This window comes from Pinus tabuliformis, chromosome 7 (assembly GCF_031772625.1).
Source record: "Pinus tabuliformis cultivar Carrire ecotype Pingquan chromosome 7, CPIR1, whole genome shotgun sequence".
NCBI lineage: Eukaryota > Viridiplantae > Streptophyta > Pinopsida > Pinales > Pinaceae > Pinus > Pinus tabuliformis.
The window spans coordinates 1,834,593,416-1,834,616,368 of record NC_142293.1 but is presented as its reverse complement, the minus strand read 5'-3'; positions in this window follow the sequence as shown (position 1 = coordinate 1,834,616,368).

Below are 22,953 nucleotides of genomic sequence, written 5' to 3'. Positions count from 1 at the left end.
AGGGGTCGTCGGATCTAGCCGATCAACAGTCTAGATCCGATCAGCAATCGCAATCGGCAGCGGCAGTGGGGGATAGTCGGAGGCATATGGTGCGATGGGCCGATTGCGATACCACGATCGCCAATATTAGCGGATCACAATCAGCAAACATAGTGCAGCGGGGCTGATAGACATATATATATATATATATGCCTGATGTGGTGGTCGGACCTGACAGGGTGGTAAACGACATTTGATATATGTTGAAGTCCGTTGAAAGGACCGTTTTATATGCATTTTCGCATATTTCATTTATTAAACGAAAAGCAAAGGGAAGCGATATGCGATGTAAACCAGACCCGAAAGGGTTCTGGAATGGAAATATATATAATTTCAAATCCTCCTGAAAGACATAATTGTGTTATTTTCCACGTTTTACAGCCTTCTCTGTGTAAAACACAGAACGACTATTTTAGAAGAATTTAAAGCACAAATTTCCCTTCCACGCAAAACAAATGACCACCATACCTTGGGACGTTATCAATGACTGTTAAACGCTCTAGAAGGAAGGTGAAGGGACTGAAGTCGAAAGTTGCAGAGCCCGAAATGGAAAACCAAACGCAGCCCGATTTGGTTTTTAAGCCATGAATGTCAAAGACTGTGGGATTGGCTGAGTCTAAAGAGCACGATTGAGAGGCATAAGTAGGCAGCGTGGAGATAGAGGAAGCTCCAGAAGCACAGAGAGGCTTGGACATTGAGAATTTGCCAAGAGGGCAGTCCACAACGTGAAGTGAATGTGTGGGCAGAGTTGGAACGCTAAGGAACCCATTGGGAAGCTCGGTGAGCCAAAGCACTTAATAGAGCGAAGCCACCAGAGGTTCGAGGCAGCACATAAATGCTTCACTGAAGTATCAAACAACGAAGAGACTGAGTGATCAAGCTGTTGGTGGTGTTGTTTGAGTTGAAGACAGAAGAAGGAGTCCAGAGACAGAAAATGATTTTGAGGGAGTTAGAGAAGCCAAAAGCTCAAAGGAGCTCAGAGCACTGACTGAAAGAATTAGTCCAGAGAAGCCTAGATCTGTTTGCAGCTAAAGGACAACCAGGGGTAAGATGGCATTCTAAGCCCATAGGAACAATTGTAAACCTATGGAGTTAAGTGTAGCACTTGTAAAAGAATTCAACCATAATCCTAAAGAGCCTAATCAAGTTGATTAGAGCTCAAGGAGACGTAGCCCAAGATATCAGGGTGAACTCCATATTAATTTGTTGTCTTATGTGTATTTTTTTACTGCTGCCTTATTCATTGTTATATGCATTAAGGTATATGTTCAAGCACATTTAAATATCAGCATACACAACAGATTTTAAAGCACATAACAACCAACAATAAGAACAAGCGTATGCCTACATTTTCAAGAATTTCTTAATTCCGCATTGGTTAATCAAATAGACTTGGGAAAATACAAGCTTTGGAAGTGGGAGAGGTTCTTGTAAGCTAGACAAGAAGCCTAAGAGCCCCATTTTCAGATCATCCTACACCATTAACTAGGTTAAATGGAGGAAGGCATGTGATACTTTTGAAGGAAATCAAGCTACAAAGCCACTGATAATAAGGAGGGAGAATGGCTAGTCATTGACTATTTATAACAAGCACTATACCTTTCTATAGATTGAGGGGTCAAAGGAGCGAATGCTGGCAACATAGAGATGGTGTACTGACCTCTGTGTCAGACAGATAGTCACTTTTCAGGACGAAGCCCTTGACAGTTGCTAAAGAATATGGATGATGTCATCATTAGCTGTCAAAAATCGGGAGCCTTTTGGGGCACACAATTTTGCACAAGCATTAGAAAGGGTGCCACGTTTTGTTGCATGCATTTAGACCTGTGGGGTCCAGTGGATGGGGCTGAGGCTTCTGTATCCTCTCATTTGGTTGCCAACAGAGCATTACACTCTAGCATACAATGTGAGTAATGATTGGTGGAAGGATGTCCTGCTGACTGAAGGATACAAGCCTCCAGGGAAAGACATGGCCAAATAATATGACCTTGCTCAGCTGCACGTTGACCATAGTTGGTCTAACCCATATATGAAGAGATGATGAGTTGCATGAGGACATGCAACAAGACTAGTTGGGGGGAGATGTTGGGTGAGAAACTTGCATACTTTTTCCCTCCTTTTTTACTCTCTCTCTCACTCCTTTGTATCATTTAATTTCACTAATCACCTTAAATGCATAAGGTAAAACCTCTTTGATTACTTTCACAGAATGTTTAATTAATGAAGTAAAAGTTATGGAGAATTTGCCTATGCGAGTTACTAATCTTGACATTTCCGTATATTTGGTGGTCAAACGTTACAGGTACAAAACATAGAAGCAAATTCAGAGTTTCCAGTATGATATTGGCAAGCGGTGTAACAACATAACTGATTCAAGGCCTGTTCTAGACCTTTCTTGTCTTTCTCTCGGTAACTCATTGGTTGTTGTAACAATTGTATAATGATAGAACATTACCTTCCATCTTGAGAAACAATTTTCTCTGTGTATTGTATAAGAAGGGTTTCAATGTTGTGAATCAGGGTTAGCCATGCAAGAGATTGAGATTGTAAAACAAGATTGTTAAGTTAACTGAATGCAAATTATTCTGTTGTTCTTTCTGTAAGCTATGAATCCATCGCAGCCCTGGTCAGGGAATTGGGCCCACTCTTCTGATCAGGTGCTGCATTATTTTCATGTGTTGTTATTTCATGTGTTGAGTTAATTTTATTGTTGTTACAGTATTTCAGTTAATTGTCGTGAATGATTTTTACATTTCTGCAATTCTTTCTTAATTGTTGTCACAATGACTCTTTTTTTAATTCTGTTGTTGAATCTAAGATTAGTGATTGATTGTGGCATTTCTACCTGCATGTATTTTGCGCGTTGCTTTGAAACAAATTACGCACCCAGATTGATAAATTAAATGTGGAAAGGGTTTGAATAGGTATTCACACTCAGACACCAACATTAGCTACTCGGAAGAGTCTATAACCTGTATGGCTGCAGTTTCATCAATATGTGCATGTTGCTCCTCCTGTTGTACCTATTCATGTTGCGCTTCCTTCTCTCTTCTGTGCAACTCTTGTTATTCCCGAAGTTGCTTCTTTAACTCTTGCAACTCCTTTTCTGTTTCCTCCATCCTCTGTTTCTCTCTCTACCTCTGCACGATCCCCTTGTCGCTTTGTCGCCTCTTAGCCTCTATATCCAAAGCTACTTTCATCACAAGTGGATCTTCTTTGAACTTGCATCTTTTCTCTACCTCTGTGCTCTTTACAACCTTCCTCTTTCCTTTGTCACGCAGAGGTCTGCTACCCTCTACTGTTGCTAATGATGCTACTATCTGAGATGCTTCTTCCTTTTGCTTTGCTAACCACTCTATAGCTATGCTGACCAGTTCATTGAGCCTAGAGAAGTGATCACAGTATCTCCATGGGTCTACCTCAGGCCAATGGCATGCCCTGTGGATCCAAGGATGTTTCACTCTCGTACAATGGTCCTTCACTAAGAAATGCGGGTCATATGAATTGAAACTTATTGGGTCGAAGGTGAATCTCTTGAATTCCTCTGTCTCAGCCTTAGCATGCTTCAGATTCCAGATCTTATACAACCCAATCCACAAAGGAAGAGTAGGACAAGGTGCCTTCTTCTTCCTGTGTACTTTAGCTAAAAACCTTGTCGAGATGTGATATGACACTTATTGCATGATGATCTTATCCATGGAAAACTTCCGTAAAACATGCAGAGCCTTCTCTGCAATGTACATCCATATGAAGGTGCCAAGGAGTGAGGCATACCAATCTGCTATGTCGATCAATGCCTCCATCGTTGCCTGCGACATGCAAGGTGGATCCTATTCAAATATCATCTTGTACACTGGGGTGACGAAGTGGACTGATAATTGTGTGATAACTCCATGAAAGCTGCATTCTGAGAAAAACTTGCGATAAGTGTGTATAGAGGTTTCCAAAGGTCTCCATGTCCAACCCAAACACGAGAACTACTGACAGGCATAGATCGCATCAAGTATGTAAGCAAATATGTATATCTTCACTTGCTGACCCTTGTATGGATGTCTAGATTCTGTTACATGTTCCTTCAACCTGAGAGCCAACATGTTGGACCAGTTGAAAGGTCTTCCTTCGCTTGCTAGTTGATCCAACGCAATCAACCAACTCTGTAAGAAGGTTTTTGTTCTTTCTTGGTCATATAAGTGGCATGAAAAGATGACCAAGAGCTGATAGGAATTTCGTAGTATCTTTGTCTTGTAAACCTGGCTGGTTATTGTCCTAAACTTGAATGGCTCTTTCACCCAACTCTTTAAGATGTCTCTGGAGTTTGCACTGTTGCTGGGTCTATTGAAGGGTGTATCCATCATGATCATCGACTGTGGCAAGTGATACATCTCCTGAAAATCCTTCATCCTGAAGGTAGCAAGCTTTGTTCCATTGACACTGCTAAACACCATTGTCTTCAAATCAGTGTGCAAGACAATCCAGTGGATCATGTCCGCGCATGGAAACACAAAATTCCTACATACAATCTGGTACAAGCCAGACTTGTGAATGTTGACATATACTCTGGGGTCTTCAAGGTCTTCCTCAAATGTGCCTGAGAATGTATCATTGATGTCCAACCATTTCACCTTGATATCCTTGTCTATGAATAGCTTGGTGTCTTCATAAATGGGAAGCTCATAGACACTTGCTCAACTACATCTATGGTTTCACTCTCAACATTGTCCTTTGACCCTGCTCTCTTGGAGGCCATTGTACCTGTAATGTTGAGAGACGGATGAACACCTGTGATACCTAGAGACATAGCAACACTCATGGCAAGTACTCCGTCAGTTGAAAACAGAAATCAACTTAAGGATTGACATGCAACATTCCTAAGTGACTCACTGAGAAGAATGCGCAATTTTTGCAGGGAGGCAGGGAGACTAATTGCGAATATTTCACAAGGCACAGTCCATGTTGTCAGGAGGCCGAATAACTGTTGGAATTGCACAATGCACAATCCAGCCTGACCGGCTAAGGACTAAAAATTCACAATGCACAGTTTTAGTCACCAAGAACTGCAAACCATCAACTACATTTGCGCAATTTCTGGGGCTAGCAAGGCACTTCCTCTCCGAATTGCGCAGAGAAATCCTAGAGGCAAGTGTTGGGCCATGTTTGTGCAATTTCTGGGAGGGAAGTCAGAGCCTACATTCTTAGAAATGCGCATTGCAAGTCAGGTAAGGAAAAGTCTGTGCCAAGGCAGCTGAGACCCGTCGATGGGCGATTGAAAACATGAAAAGTCTGAATGCATGGCGAAGCTCAGTGCAAACAAGAGTGAATGATAATGCATGCAAACAATGAGTAAAATATTTAGAAAATGGTAAAAAAAGCATGTGTGTGAAGCGAGTCGCCGCAATGGTGATCGTCAGTGTAGAAACAATGTCATGCATGCGACAGTAGTGAGATGCAATGCTTCCACAAGATAACATGCATAAAAAAAACTTTAATCGTTCATTGAAATCAAGCATACATCATTCATAGAAAGTGAAATACAAAAAGCAATAGAAAAGCAACAAAAGGCATGAAAAGCGGACTTACCTGGAAAAAGCTAAGCTAAATGTGCCAAATGCTCCTAGATGCAATGTGGGATGTCAGAGCTCCAATATTGATGTGAGGAATGAGCTCTGCAATGTCGAATACATAAGTTTTGTTAAGATTGAGGCTCATGACACGCATGCCACAAATATAGGAAAAAGCGACACTTGGTAGGAGGTTTCTAAAATGCTTTTGCATGTAAACTCTAGATGCTAAAAATGGATCCCTAAAATCAAGGGATGTTTTTTGCTTTTTTCTTTTTTGAGAAAAGGATCCCATGCATGCAAATCAAGATTTCTCAGTCCTGGGGGGGACTGGTCAACCTGGAAGCACATGCAACAGTCTACAAGCCTGGGAATGACATTTGCACAGTTTCTGAGCTGAGAAATTATGGTTGTCCCTCATGCATTGGGCAATTTCTGGACTGAAGCGTTGGCTACTAGTCAAAATTGCGCAATTTTTGAGATGAAGCCCAATGTTGGGCTGCATTGTGCATTTTTTAGAGGGAAGGTTGTCTGGTTGTATCATGCATTTATAGAGCCCAGTAGGCAGTTTAGATGGATTGCGCAATTTCCAAAGGGAAGGTTGGTTCCCCTCCAGAATTGCGCAATTTCCTTGGTGAGCATCACAACCAGAAAATGACTAAGTCCCAGAGTGTCAGCCTGCGGGTGGGAGGCAAACAAGTTGACAAGCATAAGATAGAAAGCCACTGAAACTCAACTGAAGCATTTGTACTTGGACAGTGCAAGACATGCTGCTAAGGATGGTTGGTAGGGAGGCTCCAAAACGAAGCTAAGGAAAAAATTTGGAGGGTGTTTGTAGCCGCTACAACAATTTGATAACTAACATGGGTCTTCTATCATATTTTTATCATGATGTAAATATTATTTAAATGTACATGTTGTTGAGACTGAAGGAGCGGACCTCTTATTCAGATCCTAATGGTTGGGTGAGAAGCTTCACCAAGAGAAAGTTGTGAGGGCATTAGGAAATTTCCCATCTTTGTTGAATTTAATTGTGCCTTATTTTTCTTGATTTGGTAGTTAGGCTATCAATTTCCCATATTTATGAGCAATAGGGGAGAGGGTATTGTATTTCCCAGAGTATGGGGTACATACCACTCTAGAGTTTTGCATTAGTTTACTTTTAACCCAAGGAGGACCTCAAGCTCACACACTAGTGGTAATGTTCATGGGAATACATAGAAATAAATGAACAACAAATAGTATAGAGAAGAGAATGAAAGACAAACAAAGAGAGAATCGATGCACTGTGAACTACATAAACAAACCCAATTCATGTGTGGGTGTAAAAGATGTCACTCTAAATAAAAGATCATGGGAAGCCTTCTGAGTCACCACCATGCACTATGGAAGAACAGTTTGAAATGAACTAGACAAGAATCAGAGAGGAATACATCAATTGAGGTCAAGGTATTGAAGGAAATTTTGAATAGTTTATTGACTCACGCACTTAAGGAACTATAGAAAGAATTAAAGGACTGTTATATCAATTAAGGGATTCCTTTTGTGTTATGCAATCCTTATAGAGCCATATTTTTCTATGTTAAGATACCTTCAGTCAACCACTGAAGTGCAATTCCTGAATCCTATAAGAAAATGAGACCAACCTTCATTTTTACTCCTTGATTGTAATCTTGAAAAATCGTGAGTGAAGCTTTACCTAGAGCATTACATATGGCTTATGGTTGTCCAAATGTAAGAAATATAGCAATGTAGTTGAGCCTAAGGTTGGGTGGGGAGTGGCTCACCATCCTTTGATTTTCAGTAGCTTAAGTACACCAGATAATTGTATCTACCCCTTATGAATGAAATTACAATTATTATTCAAAGCTTATGAATATTGTTATGTTGGTTACAATGTTTTCTAGTAATACTTGACTAATAAGTGTTGTGAACATCTAATAATTGTGTATGAAATGATTCATTGTTGAATATTCCTTGAAAATTAATATCTTGGTCTATTGGGTATGTTGTATTAATGAGATGAGCAAATGGGTATTGTGCTTGGTCTCTATATATTATTTTCTTTGGTGAATGAATTGTGCATATGGATATGTAATTTGAGGCATGCAATCCATAAAGAGTATGAATGTTATGATTGTGAAATGTGATGCAAAGTTAACTTGGGACCTAAGCCTCTTATTGTACTCTATTAGAGGGGTTGGTCTTGCCTAGACCAACTATGGGATGGAACGATAAAGAATATATCTTATTGAGAGTGAAAGGTTTTGAAGGTATTTTTTTGTTTGAAAGAACTTATTTTCTTTAGGAGACAAGCCAAAATATTGGCTTCCTGTGAAAGTGAAGGAGGGAGAGAAAGAAAGAAGTTCAAACTGTGGAGTTGCATCATAAAGGGGACTACAAAGAAGTCCCTTTAGTTGATTAAAGTTGAGTATCTTGGCCATAGGCCATCTCCCTATGTCCGAATAAAAGTAGTGTTCTTGAATGATCTCTAAAGGTTAGTGAAGATATTAGTATTTAGAATTCCATGTGATAATCTTTTGCTTGATTGGAGTTAATTTGAGACCTTGAATCATTAATGCAAGCCTTATTTGAACCTATATAAATTTGAGGATGGAGTCCTTATTAAGAGCTAGTAGAAAAGGAGGCTTAAGTTTAGAGGGGCAGATTATCGAAGTTTCAGGCTATCAGGGCAAGGAAGATTGTGTGTTGCATCCAAACATTAGTTGCAAGTTCCTTGACACTAAAAAACCCAATATATTGGAAACTAAATTATTTGTTTTATGTCAATTGTGTGTGCATTTGTAGAAATTCCTTGTAGATTCAAGTTGTTAATTATAATATGCCAAAACAATAAAATTGAATCTACTTTATTCATCTGGAGAAATAATTAAACAATCGTGAAATCACGAAGCATACAAGAGAAACAATTCAATCAACACATTACACAATGATTTCCTGGGGAAATCCACAACTAAAAACCCCTACTATATGTATATTGCATTAGTCAGAAAATATGAGAAGATTACAATGATTTGCTCAAGCCCGAGCAATCTCAACGCTATCTCTATCTGTCTCACTACATCCTAGACAAGCCCAGGTCAATACTTAACCAATTTTTTGCTTTCCCAAGTCCCTATTTCCTTGCATTATTTCCTTGGGAATAAGCCCCCTATTAATTAGGGAAATTCCTCAATTGGAAATGATTTCATGCACCACCTGTACAATTCAGATGATTATACAACTGATAGTACAATGTCCCTGAAATCCAATCTCAATTGGGTAACTCTCAAATCTGACATGCATGAGTTATTTATGAGTAACTCATCAGTTTACTGGTTGATCATTGTAGGAAGCACTGCATTACATTGTAGGCAGCAACACACTACTAGACCTTTCACTAGTTCCTCCAACAATTGGAACTAGTTTAATTGACTTTAACTCAGTTAAACTGAATTAATTAATTACAACTCAAAATAAACTCAACCAGGGCTCCTATAATATAGGAGACACTAGACATGACTCAAGTTAGACCCTCAACTTGAATTTACTTAGTTAACTAAAACAAGTTGTCATGAGATGTGGAATTACAATTTTATTCCCAATTTAATTCAAGGACAAAATTAAATTAGGATTTTCTTGTTGAATTGTCAACACTCCCTCTTAATAAGAAAGGGATTATATGCTACCCTAATACTTCCTCTTTGAAACTCGAATTCACATATTCACAATTCCTTTGTCAAAATGTTTGCATCTTTTTCTATTTTAGGAATGTACTCCAACAACATGACTCTCCTCTACACACAATATTGTAGATGGTGATATGTAATGTTGATATGTTTGGATCGATCATGAAAAACTGGATTCTTAGAGAGTTTGATACAACTCTGATTATCATGGTAAATCATTGTAGGATACATCTGCTGACTAAATAACATAACAAGGATCTTCCTCATCCAGATAGCCTCACGAGTTGCTTGACTAGCAACCATGTACTTTGCTTCTGTCGAACTAAGTGCAAATGATCTCTACTGACCTAATACTAAAGATTCCACCTCATGTTCTCTTTCTGTCGGATGGACTCCCTCCCCAATCTACATCTAGGAAGCCTTACAGTTTCTCTCCCTCTGTCTGTATGTACTAAAGACCAAACTAAGTGGTGCCTATGAGATATCTCAACACATGTTTATCTTCCTTCCAATAGAGTTTGGTTGGATTAACCATTTCTTGACTAAGCTAGTTAACTAAAAAACATATGTATGATCGTGGTTCACCAAATACATTAGTGAACCCACAAGCTTCCTGTAAATAGTAGCCTCCACTACCTCACCTGAAGTAGCATCTTCCTTCATCCAATTTCCAGCTAGAGGAGTCTCCATGGGTTTGTTTCTCTCCATGTGCAACTTCTTCAGTATCTCGTTGGCATACTTGCCTTGAGAGACAAATAGTTCCTCATATGCTTTCCATAATTCCATACTAAAGAAATAATGCATGAGCCCTAGGTCCTTCATCTCGAATTATCTTGCAAGATCCTCTTTGCAATATTTTACCAGCTTCTCATCACCTATTAGAATTAAATCATCAACATATAATACTATAATCAATAATTTACCTTCAACCATAATATGGTAAAGGTTTTCATCTACTTCACTTTTAATGAAGCCCAACCTGGTGAAATAGTTGTCAATCCTGGCATACCAAGCATGGGGTGCTTGTTTCAATCCATACATTACTCACTTGAGTCTGCATATATGTGACTCTCTGTTGAAGGTCTCAAATCCTTTCGGCTGCTCAATGTACACCATTGAGGAATTATGTATTCACATCCATCTGAAGTATATTCCATCCCATCTGTGCTAAAAGTGCAGAACATATCTGATTGAAGAGTGCCTTTCTAATGGAGCGAAGGTCTCCTCGTAATCAATTCCTTCCACCTAAGAGAACCCTCTGGCCACAAATCTGGCCTTGTATTTCTCCACACTCCCATTTTTTGCTTTCTTTACATTGTAAATCCATCTGGAACTCACCACTGACTTATCTGTTGGTCTTGGGACCATTTCCCAAACATTGTGTTTCTAATAATGGAGTCATACTCCTCAACCATGGAATCAACCCATACTGGTTTCTGCAATGATTCCTCGAATGATGATGGCTCAATCTCTACACTCTCATTCATCAGAGCCATGTAGCTAGTGTACCGATCTAGTGACCTCCTATGCCTGCTCTGTGATGTGGGTGCTCCCAGATTCTCTCTAGCATGATGCATCAAACTGCCAGCCTCTCTAGTGCACTTCCTACCATCTTTGGAAGTCTCTGCGTAGTGGGTGCTTCCATTCTCTTGTCCTTTGCATGTGGTTGATCCACATCTTCTTGATGTTCTTTCTTTGGAGCTAAAAGCTCCTAATTTTCATGTAATTGAAGCTCCCTCTCAAGGGAACATCTCATGGCCTTCTCTTCATCAAACTTCACATCATTACAAACCACTATCATCCTGTGAGATGGTAGGTAAACTTGATAGTTATGAGGTGTATTAGTGTACCCCACAAATATGCCCAACTTAGATGATGGTTCTAGATTTTTACTTGCATCCTTAATAACATGACAATATACTAATGAACCAAATATCCTGAAGTGTGCCACATCTGGTTTATTACTTGAAAAATATTCTTCTGGTGTAATCATCCCGAGAATTTGATGAGGACTTCTTTTATGCACATATACAACTGTGTTGCATGCTTCAACCCATAAGTGCAACGATAGGCCATGATCATGTAACATTGCCCATGTAGCTCCCACAATAATTTTGTTCTTCCTTTTAGCCAATCCATTATGCTGTAGTTTATGGGGTGTTATTAACTCTCGTTGAATGCCTTCTAATGCACATAAGTTCTTGAATTCACTCGAAACATATTCTCCATTATTATCACTCCTAAGAGCTTTAACTTTTCTACCAGTATCTTTCTCAATAAGTGCTTTAAATTCACAAAATTTAGTGAACGTCTAATATTTCTTCTGCATGAAGAAAATCTAGCTCTTACGAGAAAAATCACCTATGAATATTACATAATACACGTGCTTGGTCATGGAGACTGTCGAGAATGGTCCACACACATCTGAGTGTACTCTTTCAAGGATCACTTGCGCCCGACTGCCTTTATCATGAAAGATATCTTTGGTGTACTTCCCCAATGTACACCCTTTGCATGTGTCTCTCTACTCTAGTGTACCCTTGGGAAGTCCTGTAGAAATTTTATGCATGATCTTCAAAGCTACGTGGTGCAAGTGATCCAATATTACATGCCACAACTCACTGATGTCTCGGCTTTGCACCTTATTCACTTTTCTTGAGGTTATGTGATGAAAGAAATCCTTTCCTTTGCTCAATATCACATCATAGCCACAATCCTCCAACATGACAACTGAAACCAAATTCTTCTTCAAACCCGGAACATACATGACGTATTTTAATGTGAGAGGAGAACCAAAATCCCTCTGAAAGGTAACAATACCGATTTCAGTCACGCTATACCTGCCATCATCTCCCATTTCGATGTGCATTTGGAGGTCCTTCTACTCTAATTCATTGTAGAATTATTTTTCGTTGGTCATATGGAATGAGGCTCCACCATCTAGATACCAAACACTACCCATCACCGATGTCACCATGCAAGAAATAAGGGTGAAGCCTAGCTTGAATTGTGAAGCAAGAGCTTCACCTGCCACTCCTCTTGAGGGCTTCTTTCTGGTCTTCTTGTGCGGACACTTCGTGGCATAGTGTCCCAGCTCGTGACAGTGAAAAAATTTAATCTTCGACATGTCTTTCTTCTTGTAGCCTTGAATGGAATTTGATTTGGAATGGAATGAATTCCCTTTCCATTTCTTCACCTTTCCAGCTAAGGTACATTTATCCTCATCATAATGCTTGGATGACGATCCATCTCTGGTGTTCCGCCGAATCTCTTCTTGCACCAAGTCAGAGCACAAATGCTCCCACTCTGGTAGCTTCTCCCTCCCATTTATTGAGCCTTGGTAGCTTTGCCAGTTCTTGGGAAGGCCTAGAAGTGCTAGGATGACCATGTCATCTTTAGAAAACTTTAACACTGACACTTCCATGCTTGTCCCAAAATTATGTGAACTTGGTCAAGTACTTTGGTATTGTGTCTCCCTTCTCCATCTTGATTTTTCTGATCTTTTCCTTCAATGCTAGCTTCCTGTGGTCATTGTTGTTTTGAAACAAGTCTGTCAAGGCCTTCCATAATGCATATGGATTCTCCTTATCGTGGAGGTTCGAGACAATATGATCTTGAACTCCTTCTAGAATAATCCTTCTCACTGTTGTGGGGAAAAGTATCCGATGCAGATGACACTATCCCTACTCTAAAGGTGACAGTCTTTAGCAACAACTGAAAGTAAAGTTTTACTGTTTCCCTTTATGCAAGTACAGAGAGAATGAAAGAAGGTCAACCAACCTGGTGTCTTTCGCTTAGTCGATCCTTGTCCTTCTCTCTTTGTATCTCGTTCCCAGCTCCTTGCTCTCTTAGCCGGTCCAGCTACATACAGATCCTGCACAAAACAAGAGAGAAAACTACAAGATACATGTACTCATAACTGAAGCATGGATTAGGGTGCATCAAATATACATGTAAACACAAAACATCTATGAAATACAAGTATATAGGAGAACATGCAAAACTTTATTGATAGAAAGTAACAGGGTTCTGAGAAGGTTACAACCAATGATGATGGCTCCAATCCAGCAGCACCTCCCCAGCAGCAAGAACTCTCCTCTTCACCTCTAGTAAAACAATCACCCAATAGCTCTGACTGCAAACCAACAGCACCTCCTTGCTTATACAAAATTCCAGCCTCCTTAGACCTCATAGAAGAGCTCTATATATAGGATAGAAGAAGAGAGGATGAGTCAGCTTGAGACTGACATGAAGCTGCCTTGTGTCCTCTCCCTCTTCAGTTAATCTTCAGTTCTTGTGTCCACTTGGAGATCCTTGCTTACACATGGTGATCAAGTACCTCTTACTCATCACAGGGCGAATCTCATGAACCAAGTGTCAGTTTGGAAGCTTCCTGGGCAGTTGACACCTTGCAGGATGACTGTGCCACTTGGCCAATCTCGCCCAGCGCAGGTAGCCTTCATTAATCTTGACTTCCAGCGCAGGTACAAGGAGGAACAGTTGCATTCCAGCGCAGAAGCTCAGTGAAGCAGCTGACATGATCCAAAATTGACCTGTTTTGAAGTGTTTTCAGGTGGAGAACTGATTGGAAGTGCTGTTGATTGATGACCTTGTTCTTTTAGGGGTAAGAACAACATGTTTAGGGACTGAGGATCCCTGTAATTATCGACATTCCATGCTCCATGATGCGAGGCACAAAAATGTCTATAACAGTTGCCCCCTAAAGTATGAGGCCGTTTATCGGGTGAAATGCTTTATCTAGAGGGTCCGAAGTTCGTTCCAGTGCTGAGGAGAGTGCCCTGTAATACAATACAATACAATACATTATTTTTCATTCTATTTTCATGATCTAGCTGAGGCGGGCATTCCCATGCTCAGCTTTTATAAATACATTTTGATACATATGACAGACGATCGTCTGAAGATAGACTGATAATCTTCCGCTGGAATTATCATCCTTTGAGAAGGATGATCATCTGCTGCAATGATGTACATGGCAAATGCTTTTATATTTCCTGAATATATATCGCAGCCCGGATGGATGAAACTAGATCCGGGGTCTTCAAACTCGTTCGATCTTCACTCTAAGTACAAGTCGATCCATGTGAGAATTGCGCTGAAGTCGAACATGGAAAGACATTGCTTGATTACCGGTCAATAATGAAAACCGTTAACAAGCGCGAGAGGAATCACCAATAATGACGATGACCCTCAAGGTACTGCAGTACAATTCACGTGGCGTGAATAAAGGACTTGGCGTCGAACGCCACGCAAAATCTTCTGGTCGAAGGTCATTGATGTATACCTGTCGCCGGAAGTGAGAAACTTGCCATTGAGGCATGCAAGCTTCAAAGTACTGATGGGGGTGTTCCTAGATCCACTTCTTGGATAATGAGCTGAAGTCGACAAGAAGCGATCCGTCAAAGGAGGGCCTTGATGAATCCCACATCAATGACACGGAACGGAGCTAATGATTTTAGTGGAGGTGAAAACAAACTGTGACATATGATTCAGGGTGGCGATCATGAATGGATGAAGGATAATGTATGGCAGTGGATGGGACACGGTTGACACTTTCAGAATGACCCCTCTTGAACATATAACGACACTGATGTGATGGATCGGTAGCATTACCCCAAATGTGGATGGTTTGGCGAGGACCATGGTGATGAGACCGGTGAATGAAAAAACCCAACCCGATGTGGTACGGAGGAAAAGTGTCATGTTCAAGAGTGACTTGCTACCATTAAATTTTGATGTTCTCCCAATTTTTCCACAGTCATTTCTGACCAGTACCTCTTTATTTTTGTCAAGCTTGAGGAGGATAACATATGCTTGTTCTATAACCTACCCTTCGGGCAAGCCCATCGCTATGATTTAACGAGCCTAGCGATAGGGAAACTCGTTCTCGTCTAAAGACAAGTTTGTCGCTATTTAATCATTTTAACGAGTCTAACGACAAAGAAAACTCGGTCCTTTTCATTTTTAGAGAGTCTAAAAAGGTACAGAAAGTTAACTCCACAATTCCTTTTTCGTCAGCTAATCCCTTAAGTCCGAAAAAGTATAAAACAATACAGAAGGGATGGTTGTTCGGTACTTTTAACGAGCCGAACCAGGCAAGCGCTCGATCCTTTTGTGCAATAATCCCTCAAGTCCAAAAAGATTAAAATTTAGAGGAGGGATAGCGTTCCGGTCATTTAACGAGCTGGAAGGCCAAAACTCGGCAAACTTTTCATATTTTACGAGTCAGTGAAAAGAGCTGAAAGAAGACTCGTCTTTTGAGGAACGAGTGATAAACAGGGATAGCTACAGATTCCAGGTACAGGTTGGAATTTCCAATCACGGCAGTGTCACTAGGATGGCTAGGTGAAATCACTCTTCGCAGCTGTTTCTCAAAAGAGGTAAACACACAAATGGAAGTGAATGATCGGCCAAATGAACGGCGGAGGTGATGGATGAAAACACGATCAAGGTTCTTATGGCTGATGAATTTACGATCTCAAAAGGCTATTTACCGGTTCATTTTTTCCATGAGCTTGAACTCTGGGGGAAACTTTTGCTCACACTTTTCTATTTTTTAACGAGCATAAATTCAGGCCTAAAACTGCTCGAATTTTGCGTTTATTTTTTAACGAGCATGAACTATATGCTAAAACTGCTCGATATACCAGTCATAAAAAGAACGCCTCCTATAAGGACCAATTTTTATAGAGCTTATGCCTTATCACAGCTATGCTCTAATTTTGGCAAATTTTACTTCTGCCCCACAGGCTTCCTTCATGCAAGGTTGGAAACGGTTAATCTTAAAACCAGATAAATAACCGCCCCTAGCTTGCACTCCAGAAGGTTTGCATGCCCCCAGGTATAGGATAGAATTTCGAGGCTGCCCCTCCTCTCCCCTACTTCTGCTTTTCTTTGGGTGTTCACAGTTATTTGTCATCTTGCTAATCTAATGCTAACGATACTTGTCTTCTCGTTATTTTAAGGGGTCTTACGCAGTACTCAGGCTTCCCGTCGGCCCACTTTTAACGAACAGCTATTTGTGACAATGGAAGAACACTACTCAAAGATAAAACGTTGGTATTATTGAGGGAGGCTTGCCTCTTTCTTATTATTCCAAAGACGGTTCAATTTGCTGCCGCAAATCAATCTCTTTCTTCGGCAGTGTCTATCATTGGGTTGTCCAAAGATGGTTACCCTCTGTCACAACAATACGGTCTCCTTCTTCGTAGACTGCCCCTGCTTATCCTTCAAAACATATGTTTCGATGGGCGAGGCTTGAATTTAAAGATGGTGACTACTTGTTGCAATAAGGGAATTCCTACTTGGGCATTGCCCACTTCTTTAGACAAGGGTGAATGACTCTTCGGTCAAACACATAACTTTAACAAAAGATCATTATTCCAGAACAACCCCACTTCCTACGGACGGGGTACGGACTAGTCATGTTCTTCTGCGGAAATTCTTTCTTATACCCGGAGTTTCTTCTGCCCGAAGCAGACCAGGGTGCATGCCCCCTGGGTCCTAGTCTTTCTTTCCGAATCACTCGCATTCATCGGGAAGGAGGACTGGGGGCGGAGGTGTATCTTGAGTGAACAGACCATTTAGGATTGGTATTTGACTATTTGCGATGCGAGATCCCGGAAATGAAAGTTGGTCTACGAGCTTGACCACCCTTCCTTCGTGTGGAAAACACATTACTCTAAAGAGTGAGGAGACTATCGCTCCCATGCAATAAATATAGTCGCGTCCAAGGAGTAGGTTATAATCCAAGGGTCCTTGAACTACCAACACGTTCATCCTGACGGTCTTCCCCTTCAATGTAACAGGTACATCGGGGAGGATTCCTAATGGTCGACTGGTTCCTTTATCAAAACCTGAGAGATTTCTCAACTCAGGTAAAAGCGCTGGGGAACCCAGTGCTTTCCAAGCAATAGAGGAAAGGATACTCACAGACGCCCCTTCATCAATGATAGTACCAGCCATAATCATTCTATAGATCTGGACAATGATTCTGAATGGTATACTGGCTGGTAACCGGGGTCTGCCTAGTTGATTCCAATCAAAGGATACAACCAGGTTGCTTGGTGGTGGGACCGAATATACGGCCGGATATGACTCTGATGATGTTCCTTCCTGCGATAAAGGAATGGGCGCATTGCCCGGATGCTCATCGGAGTCGGTGCTGATGAAAAGAACCTGGATGGTGTCATCCTTGTTCTCATCAGTGAGGGTGTCGCATGAAGATGACTCTTCGGCGACGGTGTCATTTGAAGACGGATCTTCAATGACGGAGTCATTGGACGATAGAACCTCTGAAGGAAGAACCGGGCCAACTGCCGTTTCGACCTTTAGACTTTCGTCTGGTCTAGATTCAGTAGGTTCATTCTCAATGACCGACACTTCAGCTGACCACTTGAGTGGTTCAACTGGATTTTCAACTATCGAGGGATTAGGCGCGAGTTTTCGGTATCCAGGCGGAAGTTGCACCGGTGACACCGGGCGATCTTCCAAAACTCTCTTTGCCTCATCTAAGAATGGACATTTGTGGATGGCATGATGACCTTCACACAAAAGACAAGGTGATCTTGGTCCCCTTCTTCGTCCTTCACTCTCGCTAGTTGAGGGAATGCAATCAACTTGACAACCAGAGGTTGATGCTACCGGATTGTGCAACCTTGGGGACCAGTCCCTTAGTATCCGGGGAATACAAGGACAATCACGATGGAAATGGATCCCTTTGCAAATGACACATGGCGATTTAGGCCCGGTCGGTGCAGTGTGTGGGTTTTTGTCAGTTTTCTTCTGCTTGCCCCCAGTCGCCTTCGCCAGAGGCTCCTTCTGCTTCTTTCCTTTCTTCTTCTTTTCCTTCTTCTCCTTGGGAGGCTGACTTTTGCCGGCTCTACCTTGCGAAGATGAAGGATCAGATGAAGTATCACAAGAAGTGGAAGGCTGGTGGGTAGCTCTAGATTGTTCTGACAGTTGATTCGACTGCTCAGGATTAGTGGCGATCTGGACTACATTAGTTGAAAAGAGCCAAACAGGAAGGCCGATTGTCAATCCTGGAAATGACAATGTAGCCATATGAGGCGCACCAACATCTCCCCAAGAGGAGAAGGGATTTGGACTTCCGCCAAGGTTACTTCCTTGGTTGGTGGGCTCCATACTTTTCAACTGAAAGATCAACGTGGGAATAACAGGTGATTATGTTCCGCTTTAAAATAAATTTTATTTACGACGCTTTTAGACACAAACTTGCTTTTTCATGTTTTAAGAGTCGAGAAAAAGCTAAAGATGACTCTAGTCGCCTTCGATGTATTAACGAGCCTGAAGTGACAAATGCTCGGTTGGACTTTTTCAGTTATAGAGTTTGAAAAAGGCCAAAAGAAACTGCTCTGGAGATCTAGGCAGAGGGTGTGCCAAACCTTTCGCAAACCACAGAATACGTTTTACGGTACGGGTGGTCGATCTTCGTGAATGCTGTGTTCACTGCATCGCGATCAGTAGGGCGGCCGACACGGTTTCCTAAGGATAAAGGATAAAAGCCTATAGGGGTCTCCCAATATACTCGACGGTACGCGGGAGCTCAAGTCCGTGTTAGTGCCACCGACTCTCAGGAGGAATCACCCACCTTCGTAGAGATCGACAGTCACTATGTTTAACGACGCCGGAACACGTCTCTACCTAGACCTCTAGATGTTTGTGTTAAATTCCAAAGCGTTGTTATGTAAATTGAGTTTATTTTAATGTTGATCTTTCTTAACACTTTGCCTTTTAGGTTCGCCACGAGATGTATATATACAACTTCCTATATGCAATCTAAGAATGAGAAGCAAATCTTTTCAATCTTTCAACTTTGAAAACCTTAATCTACTTGAGGGAAAAGAAAGACACAACTTTTTCCACAGATCAAAGAACACACACTAAAATGCACATTTTCCTAAATCATCAAGCATACAGTCAAATGCAAAATGCACAATGCATGTATTTCTTTTCGTTATCCTTAATGTTGATGCTAACAAAAAGGAAACTGTTGTATGATTTTTGAATCAACTTTCAAGTAGAAATAAACAAGCTTGTCCACAATCAAAAAGACACCTTATGAAAGACTTGTTTAAAATACAGGAAACGTATAGATTCAAACCATAAAGTGAAAAGCAAACAAACTCAAACAGCCATGAACAGTAATAAAACTAGCTCATAAGATCACAAAGACACTTTTACAGTTCAGGATCTAAGAGGCCATAGCTACTAGGTTCGCTTTTCACAATGGGAAACTGTAACTGAAATAAGAAATACTGAAAGAACGTTCACAGTTTCATCACACAACTGAGGCGGAATAATGTCAAGGAGAAGTGGTCTACAGCAAGTACAATAACCAGCAAGCAATCAGCCAAAAACAAGTGCAAACAGGGCCAAGACACAAAGGGAAAGCTGAACAAGACAATGGCTAACTAGACCAGCGCAGGTTCTAGTCTGCCAGTTTCACTCTCAGTGCAGTTCCCGAAGGGAGCACCTGCGCTGTAATGCAGACTGCCTGTGGACAGCCTGCACTGACACACGAGAGTTTCGTCTATAAAGAATTCCGGGTCATAAAAAGCTCAAAAATGCACTGTTTTTGCTGAAATAAAAAGCTATAGGTTAAGTACAGGCTAAGGGATGATCAAGAGGATGAAGATCTATCACAAAGAGTAAAGATTCTTTTGTAGATTAGCTCTTTAAATCTTGAATTTGCTCAGCAAAGGAGCAAGAGTAGCAGACCCTCTACTTCGCTTTTGATATAGTCAAAAGCTTTTCGATTTGGTACTCTTTTCTTCAAGAAATGAATAGCAAAATACTACAAACAACAACAAGATACTAGGCTCCCCAGCGGAGTCGCCAGTTTGTTGTGGGGAAAAGTATCCGATGCGGATGACACTATCCCTACTCTAAAGGTGACAGTCTTTAGCAACAACTGAAAGTAAAGTTTTACTGTTTCCCTTTATGCAAGTACAGAGAGAATGAAAGAAGGTCAACCAACCTGGTGTCTTTCGCTTAGTCGATCCTTGTCCTTCTCTCTTTGTATCTCGTTCCCAGCTCCTTGCTCTCTTAGCCGGTCCAGCTACATACAGATCCTGCACAAAACAAGAGAGCAAACTACAAGATACATGTACTCATAACTGAAGCATGGATTAGGGTGCATCAAATATACATGTAAACACAAAACATCTATGAAATACAAGTATATAGGAGAACATGCAAAACTTTATTGATAGAAAGTAACAGGGTTCTGAGAAGGTTACAAGCAATGATGATGGCTCCAATCCAGCAGCACCTCCCCAGCAGCAAGAACTCTCCTCTTCACCTCTAGTAAAACAATCACCCAATAGCTCTGACTGCAAACCAACAACACCTCCTTGCTTATACAAAATTCCAGCCTCCTTAGACCTCATAGAAGAGCTCTATATATAGGATAGAAGAAGAGAGGATGAGTCAGCTTGAGACTGACATGAAGCTGCCTTGTGTCCTCTCCCTCTTCAGTTAATCTTCAGTTCTTGTGTCCACTTGGAGATCCTTTCTTACACATGGTGATCAAGTACCTCTTACTCATCACAGGGTGAATCTCATGAACCAAGTGTCAGTTTGGAAGCTTCCTGGGCAGTTGACACCTTGCAGGATGACTGTGCCACTTGGCCAATCTCGCCCAGCGCAGGTAGCCTTCATTAATCTTGACTTCCAGCGCAGGTACAAGGAGGAACAGTTGCATTCCAGCGTAGAAGCTCAGTGAAGCAGCTGACATGATCCAAAATTGACCTGTTTTGAAGTGTTTTCAGGTGGAGAACTGATTGGAAGTGCTGTTGATTGATGACCTTGTTCTTTTAGGGGTAAGAACAACATGTTTAGGGACTGAGGATCCCTGTAATTATCGACATTCCATGCTCCATGATGCGAGGCACAAAAATGTCTATAACACTCACCTTTGCAACAAATTTTCTCCACTCTACTAGATCTTGAGCATCAACTACTGGAGGCTTAGGAATATCTTTTTCTATGAATTCCTTAAGCCTATTGTGTTTCAAAACTTCCTCCATCCTGTCCTTCCAAGAAATATAGTTCAAACTACCCCCAATGTCATATTCGAGTCTCAATCCATAAAACGACAAATTGTTGGCTCTAACCTATGATATTGCAAATTCGATTTCACTTGCAAAAGACAAACTCGTATTCTCCTCTTTTAGAGTGATTTCTTCTTTGATACCATGTATAAATTCCTTGTAGATTCAAACTACTAATTGTATTATGCTAAAACAATAGACTTGAATATACTCTACTCATCAATGGAAACAATTAAACGATTTCAAAATCACGAAGCATACAAGAGAAAGAATTCAAGCAACACATTACACAATGATTTCGTATGGAAAGATACAACTAAAAACCCCTACTATCTGTATATTTCATTAGTCAGAAAATATGAGAAGATTACAATGCTTTGATCAATCCCGAGCAGCCTCTACACTATCTCTAACTGTCTCACTACTTCCTAGACAAGCCAGGTCAATACTTAACCAATTTTATGCTTTCCCAAGCCCCTATTTCCTATTGAAGTTTCTAAGTCTAACTGTTAGAAACCCTTCTACTTTACTGATCTATTCCTACCTACTTGTTCTGTTAATTAACAAGTTATTTACCATGTAAATACTAGAAATAAATACAAGTACATGCTCAACACATTACAGATCAATAATTGAAGGAAACAGAAACAAGCAAACAAGTGACACCATTGTTTTTAAACTAATGTCCTCAGAAAAATCCAATGTGGGAAAGCCGATGTAGCTATTTGAGGGTTTTATTTATTAAGCAGTTTCAAAATACAATCTGGGTGCCAAATCCGGCTCAGCCAACAAAGAAAAATCTCGGCAGTAGTACCTCTATACTCAGAAGCAGATATTCCAGCTGAAACCCCGAATAAACACTCCGGCAAACCCATAGCTCCAATCTACCCCATGAAACCCTAGCGTCAATCTATATGGATTGCGTCAGCTCTCTCTGGCACAGAGTTAACCCAATGTCACTTTGGCTTGGCCTGCGTCAGTCCTCTGGCCCTCTATGTCACTCGTGCTGGCCCTCTGAGGCACTGTGCATCTCCTGGTTGTCTCTGCGTGAACCCTTGGTTGGTTCTGGGTCCCTCTCTCCGGCTACTGCGTTGATCCTGCCAATGTTATCTCCGCCTCTCTACTTCTGTATTCACTACCCCTCAACTACAACTCTGATCAGTCTCTCAACTTTCTTAGTAAACCCAGCCCCAGAAAGTCGAAATCTTGATCTCTTGGTGTGTTCTCCAAGTGACCCTCAATCCTCCTCTTATACTTTTCTTGTTGACAAATCAACAGCCCAGATTCAGTCTCTAATCAATAGCAAGATTTTATCTGGCTTGATCCATGACTTTTGGACCATTCTAACACAGTTTTATATTAATTCACATTAATATTTTATTTTCCCTAAGTTTAGACTTAGGGACTTCATTAAAAATATTAATTATTTTAATATCTCCCAAATTGTTTAGAATATGCCCAAACCATTTTTGGGTATTGGAGATCACATGTTTCGTAGCCTCTCCACCAATTTTTGTGGCTAGAGCACATCCGATGCTACCCCAAATCAACACTCCCTCTTAGCGAGGATTG